A 6,870-nucleotide genomic window follows, 5' to 3' on the forward strand; every position below is an offset into this window, starting at 1 on the left:
TACAGCGTTGCTGTATGATGATCTGGTAGCGTTGCTACGTGATTATCCTGCAGTTGCAGAAGAATGATTCGAGATAAAAGTTTATGAATGAAGGTGGAGGAAACCGTGTCACTGATCTCCACTATACACTCTATTTTATGTGAATGTTCACGGATTTTCCTTGTAGATATTGTCCAGGTACTCCCCCAGTTCTAGAGAGTATTCACTGGCGATAAAAATGTTAGATAAGGTGTCCTTGAGCTGGTAATGTTCGCTAAGGATCAGTCACTTGTTCACTCATTTGTAAACAAACGCGGAGTGCCGCGAGGCATCGTCGTGGGCGCTTCTCGCCCCCCATCGCCCTGCCATGCTCTCTGAGCACGGTAGCCTTCAATGAATATTGATTGATTATTTTTACAGTCTAGACTTATTATTGAAATAAGATGTGATTATAATATAATTAGATATAAGATTTAAAGATTATAAGTAGTATTTGAAAGTACCACTGAATCTTATTAAGGATTCGATTTTTAATCCTACCGGATGTTGAATCAATGTTCCAATAGTTTTTTAATTAAGAAGTCCTTCTAGAAGCTTCTGGATCCTTGAAAGATCATGTACAAAGTCACGTAGGCATCAAAAGGGCCCCTGTTGCGTACGTGTTCATGGTGCCATTGTCATCCAGGACCAAGCTATAATGAATTTTTCATGATTCTAATATGATTTTTGATACGATTTAGATATGATTTTGATATGATTTAGATATGATATAGAAATTATACATTTCTTAGATGATTATTAGATATGGTGGGTAAAAATTTCCCACACCTTGCAACATCTACATTCGAGGAAGGATTCCAGAAGCAGTTAACAAATGGCCCACTGCCTTTTGACGAAAGGCGGTGGAGTTTCTGACGGGGGAAGGAAGAGACAATTGCGCATCGCGTCCCGCAGGCGTGGTGCGGCCAGCCTGGGTGGCATAAAAGGCGCGGGAAGTCAGGTCCCGCTCTCACTCCCTCTCCCGACCAGGTCCAAGATTCACGAAGCGGCTCCACGCTCAGCACCACGCCTCATCGACACGTGGGCCAGTACCCTTACCACTTCTACGTTTTGTTTACTGTGTACACGGGATTTCTCAAGCAATCGGACTCCCTCTCCGCTACTATGGTCCCACAACTGATATTCTCCGATCCTTTGGGGCCTTCCACATCCCAGGCCGGTACCGCAGGGGCCCCCTGCCCTACCCAGCAAACCCTAAGGTAAGAGAGTTTCCTGTACAAGTTAGTCAGGACTACCCCCAGTGCTGGCGTGTGTTTGCGCCGTCCCTCGCGGCCCGTTCGTTCCGCTTAGCTAGTTCCCTAGGGCCTTCCGCCTGCTTGCCTCCCTGGGGTTGCTGGCGTTCCTCCAGGTCGGGACTGGTGCGCTGGTTATCTGCGGCGACTTCATGTGGCCTGGTTTCGGTGGTCCTGTGCCCTGGGGCCCGGCCCTATTGCGTGCTCGGTGGACCATTCGTCCCAGGTGTGCCCTCCCCGGTTTGCTGTGCCCCTAGGCTTGCCCTAGGGGCCATGTTTCGCCCGCGCCTGGCCGTGCGTGCGCGGCCAGGCTCCTTCTGTGGTCTGGCATCGCCCTCTGTGGCGACGCCACGCGGCGGTTTCCGGGGTTCTGAGCCCTGGGGCCCACGCCCGGTAGGCGGCGCCCACGTGGCTTTGAGCTCGGTGAAGCACTCGCCCCAAGGATGCCCTTCGTTTCCTTCCCCGTCCCAGGCGTTTTCCCCGGAACCTGGTTTGTTGCGCCCTCTTGGCTTGGCCCTAGGGGCCAGGGTTCGTGATGCACTTGGACGTGCGTGACCGGCCAGGTTCCCTGCGAGCGTCCTGGCGTCACCCTGGTGGCGACGCCTCCTGGCCGGGTTTTTAGTTGTCTTTGTCCCTAGGGCCCGACCCTAGGGGCCCATGCCAAGGACGGCATCACCCACGTGGCATGGAGCTCCAGGAGCGCTTGCCTTGGGCTGTGTTCGCTTCCTTCCTGTCCTTCTCCCTTTTCGCCCTCGGGCAGGAGACGCCCTTGTGGCGGCGGTGCCCCGGTGGGTAGGCCCAACACTTTCTTGTTATTGGCTGACTTGCGTCAGCCGGTGTCGTCCGGCATGTTCTTCTGATGTTTGTCTGGACGGTGATGCCCTGCTTGTTCGTCCCAGTTGTTTGTCCGTCCGGTGTTGCTCGTTTTGTCCGTATCTAGGCGTTTTGCCTGGCTGGGGTAGATCAGCCTGTTCGTTCCTAGACGTTAGTCTGGCTGGTGTAGCACAGCCTGTTTGTCCCTGTAGTTTGTCTGGCTGGTGTAACCCAGCCTGTTCGTCCTAGACGTTTGTCTGGCTGGTGTAGCCCAGCCTGTTCGTCCTAGACGTTTGTCTGGCTGGTGTAGCCCAGCCTGTTCGACCTAGACGTTCGTCTGGCTGGTGTAGCCCAGCCTGTTCGTCCTAGACGTTCGTCTGGCTGGTGTAGCCCAGCCTGTTCGTCCTAGACGTTTGTCTGGCTGGTGTAGCCCAGCCTGTTTGTCCTAGAAGTTTGTCTGGCTGGTGTAGCCCAGCCTGTTTGTCCTAGAAGTTTGTCTGGCTGGTGTTGCCCAGCGTATTCGTCCCTAGACGTCTGTCTGGCTGGTGTAGCCCAGCTTGTTCGTCTAGACGTCTGTCTGGCTGGTGTAGCCCAGCCTGTTCGTCCCTAGACGTTTGGCCGCTTGGTGTAGCCCAGCTTGTTCGTCCCAGTTGTTGTCTGGCCGGAGTAGGCCAGCTTGTTCGCCCCAGACGTTTGTCTGGCTGGTGTAGCCCAGCTCGTTTGCCCAGACGTTTGTCTGGCTGGTGTAGCCCAGCTCGTTTCGCCCCAGACGTTTGTCTGGCTGGTGTAGCCCAGCTCGATTCGCCCCAGACGTTTGTCTGGCTGGTGTAGCCCAGCTCGTTCGTCCCAGACGTTTGTCTGGCTGGTGTAGCCCAGCTCGTTCGCCCCAGACGTTTGTCTGGCTGGTGTAGCCCAGCTCGTTCGCCCAGACGTTTGTCTGGCTGGTGTAGCCCAGCTCGTTCGCCCAGACGTTTGTCTGGCTCGTGTAGCCCAGCTCGTTCGTCCCAGACGTTTGTCTGGCTGGTGTAGCCCAGCTCGTTCGCCCCAGACGTTTGTCTGGCGGGTGTAGCCCAGTTCGTTCGTCCCAGACGTTTGTCTGGCTGGTTTAGCCTGCTTGTTCGTCCCAGTCGTTCGTCTGGCTGTTGAAGCCAGTCTGTTCGTCCCAGTTGTTTGCCTGGCTGGTGTAACCCAGCCTGTTCTTCCCAGTCGTTTGTCTGGCTGTTGAAGCCCAGCGTGTTCGTCCCAGTTGTTTGTCCGGTCGGTGTAGCTCAGCTTGTTTGTCCCAGTCGTTTGCCTGGCTGGTGTAGCCCAGCTTGTTCGTCTCAGCTGTTTGTCTGGCTGGCGCAGCCCTGCTTGCTCGTCACAGACGTTTTGTCTGGCCGGTGGAGCCCGGCTTGTTCGTACACGGATGTTCAGTCTCATCCGGTGTTGGTGTAGCCCGGTGTAGCCCGATCTGTTCGTACCCAGTCGTCTGGGACGGCCGGTGTATCCCGGCTTGCTCGTACCCAGTCGTTTGGGCTGGCCGGTGTATCCCGGTTTGTTCGTCCCCAGGTGTTTGCTGGCCCCGGTGTCCCACGTTATGTTCGCCCCAGCCGTTTGGCCTGGTCGGGGTAGACCGGCCCGTTTGTACCTTGACGTCTCGTCCACTCGGTAGCCGCCTGTTGTTCCTGCACGTACACGTTCCCTCCTGTTTCCCTGTCCTGTCCTCCAGCGCAGGCGCATGCCGTCGGGCGGTCTGTCCGCTTGGGTGGGCTATGTTATGTTATTATCTTTTATTTAAGTTTCTAAATTAATTATTGCATTGTTCAGCTTAGTTATGCCTTGTATTTACTTACTATTCCTCTAGCAGCGTTAATGCAGTGTCCATTGCTGTGGGATACTCAACTAATTTTGTTTCACTTTTGAGAATATTATTGCTAGGCTAGCCATTCTCCCTTGATTAATACTGTTTTAATAACCATTCCATCCCTTGAACATTACAGTTTTACGCTATCCAAACCATACCATGCACATTACTGCTTAACCTACCATCCTATCCCTTGATTAATCCCGCTTTAAGCTACCAAATCTTCCCATGATTACCACTGTTTCTTTTATTTGTTCAGCTTATATGCAAGTACATTATATTACGGTCTTATTCTATTATTAGAATATATTATTCCCCTCCCGTTCTCACTGTTCTGTTCTACTCCTCCAGGGTAGGCGCATGCCGTAGAGCGGTCTGTCGGTTTGGGTGAGCTACGCCATGTTATCATTTATTTAAGTTCCCTAAATTATTTTATTACTTTGTTCAGCTTTCAGTTATGCCTTGTTTTACTTACTATTCCTGTTGCAGCGTTAAGGCAGTGTCCATTACCGTGGGATATGCAAATAATTTTGTTTTCACTTTTGAGACTATTATTGGTTTACTCTAGACCATCTATTCCATGAATAAGTACTGTTTAATTAACCAATCTATCCCATGAACTTTACAATTTTAATCTATCCAAACTATACCATGCATATATTACTGTTCAACCTAACCATCCTATACCTTGTATAGTCCTGCTTTAATCTACCCAATTTATCCATGATTATCACTGTTTACTCTTTTATTTGTTCAGCTTAAATACAAGTATATTATATCTTTTATTTGTTCAGCGTAAATACAAGTATATTATAATACGGTCTTAAGCTATTTACTTGTTCAGTTTCAGTTTGTCTTGTATTTACTCCGCTATTTATTCTCTGTTTCTAGCACTGCTTACGCCTCATGCCTTTCTTACTGTTTTGGCCTCGCTATATGTTATTTATATTATTTAAGTTTCTAAGATTAATTTGTTACATAGTCCAGCTCCAGTTATGCCCGGTATTTACTTAATAACACTGTTGCAGTGTTAAAGCAGTGTACATTTCTAGTGGGATACTCAAATAATTTTGTTTTTACTTTTGAGATTATTATTGTTTGAATTCTTCTATACTATACCACGATTAATACTGTCTTAATATAAACAAACTATACAATGAGTAATACGGTCTTATTATAACCAAACTATACCATGAATATTACTGTTCAATCTATACATGAATATTACTCTCTTAATCTATTTTAACTGCTCAGAGTTTATTACATTGGTTTTATTACGATAGCATTGGCTATGTCCGGTATTCTCAATCACTATGGACACTTAACTTTACCTTGCTTTTGTCTACTTGTGTATGTGACGGTTGCCGGTGCGGCAGCTGGGCCTCCCTGCCTGTTTTCCCCCGTTAGACCTGTCGATGCTTACTTTTTCATTTTCCGCAGTGGCGAGAAGCCGGATCACGCAGCAACTGCAACACGGAAGAGGGCTCGGGCGACGTCGCGTGAGGACAACAGCGCAGTGGGGTGAGGACGCAGCCGGCCTTCGCTTCGCCTCCCCCCCTCGGGGGCCTCCTCGGGCGGCTCTGATGTGCACGGCGACCACACTTCCCAGAAGCCACTGCCGGCAAAGCGGCGGGTGGCACAGCGTCGCAGCCTCCACCTTTTTCGGCCGACGATTGGACGACGCTGCAGGCGCCCATCGCGCAGGCTCGGGGGCCCTCTCATGTCACAAGCCTTCAGGGCATGGGAACCACCGAGGCAGACCCTGCCGCGGCTGCTACAGCCGCCCCTGCCCCCCACCTTCACCGACCGTCGCCCACGGGCCAAGGCCAGGGGGCATAAGTCGAGGCGATGTGCGAGCTCCTCCAGTTTGTCCTCCTTCCTTCCTAGTTTTGTAGCGTAGTTGCTCTGCCTCCCTGAGGTTTCCCTCGCGGCCAGCGGGCACTCGCCCTTCGGGGGGGGGTCCGGCCTGCTGGCCTGCTGGGTGGGGGTGCAGCGCCCGTCCCCAAGTGTTCCGCTGTCCGCAGCTACTACTTTGACTTTACAGACATTCTACTAGTAAGCCCTACCTTGTCAGGTAATTCCTTCCTTGGCGGCTCGGCCTCTGGCCTGGGGTTATTTTCTTCTCCAAATACTTATCAGGCTTCCCCAGTCACTATGTTTTCTGCCGCCTGATTATTCTCCAGCTAGGGTTTCCCTTATGTTATGTTGTTCACTTTGGTGTCCCGTTATACTTAGTATTAGATTTGTTACATTCGCCTCACTGCTAATTCTAGACATTAGGACATTAGGTTTCTGCAGAGTTTGTTACTAGGCTATAAGATTACGTTTTACTACGGGTGTACAATTTAAGATGTTTCGTGTACTTTGCGTTAGCCACGGCTATGTTATACATTTGTTAAGTCCTATTTAAAAGCCTGTTTTACTTCTGCAGAATTATTTATCATGTCAATAAAATTACGCCCCCAAGGCTTGGTGTCTTCCTTCCCCTGATCAGAAAATGGCCCACTGCCTTTTGACGAAAGGCGGTGGAGTTTCTGACGGGGGAAGGAAGAGACAATTGCGCATCGCGTCCCGCAGGCGTGGTGCGGCCAGCCTGGGTGGCATAAAAGGCGCGGGAAGTCAGGTCCCGCTCTCACTCCCTCTCCCGACCAGGTCCAAGATTCACGAAGCGCCCACCCTCCTCCCCCTTTCTGCTGGCTGCCAGTTCTCACGGTTCTGACTACGTCAGTCGTTGTTCCTCACGTTTTCCTCCCGTTTCACTGGGGATGGGTGGGGGGGTGCAGCGCCCGTCCCCAAGTGTTCCGCTGTCCGCAGCTACTACTTTGACTTTACAGACATTCTACTAGTAAGCCCTACCTTGTCAGGTAATTCCTTCCTTGGCGGCTCGGCCTCTGGCCTGGGGTTATTTTCTTCTCCAAATACTTATCAGGCTTCCCCAGT

General features: G+C 51.0%; 1 long non-coding RNA gene across 1 annotated transcript; it reads left to right on the forward strand.

The window, feature by feature from the left end:
* The first annotated feature begins 857 nt into the window (after positions 1 to 857).
* Positions 858 to 5,780, forward strand: LOC123749797 (uncharacterized). The gene is made up of 2 exons (XR_011225387.1): positions 858 to 1,238; positions 5,371 to 5,780. It is a non-coding gene; the product is annotated as an uncharacterized lncRNA (long non-coding RNA).
* The last annotated feature ends 1,090 nt before the right edge of the window (positions 5,781 to 6,870 follow it).

Source organism: Procambarus clarkii, chromosome 8 (genome assembly GCF_040958095.1).
Source record: "Procambarus clarkii isolate CNS0578487 chromosome 8, FALCON_Pclarkii_2.0, whole genome shotgun sequence".
Taxonomy (NCBI): domain Eukaryota; kingdom Metazoa; phylum Arthropoda; class Malacostraca; order Decapoda; family Cambaridae; genus Procambarus; species Procambarus clarkii.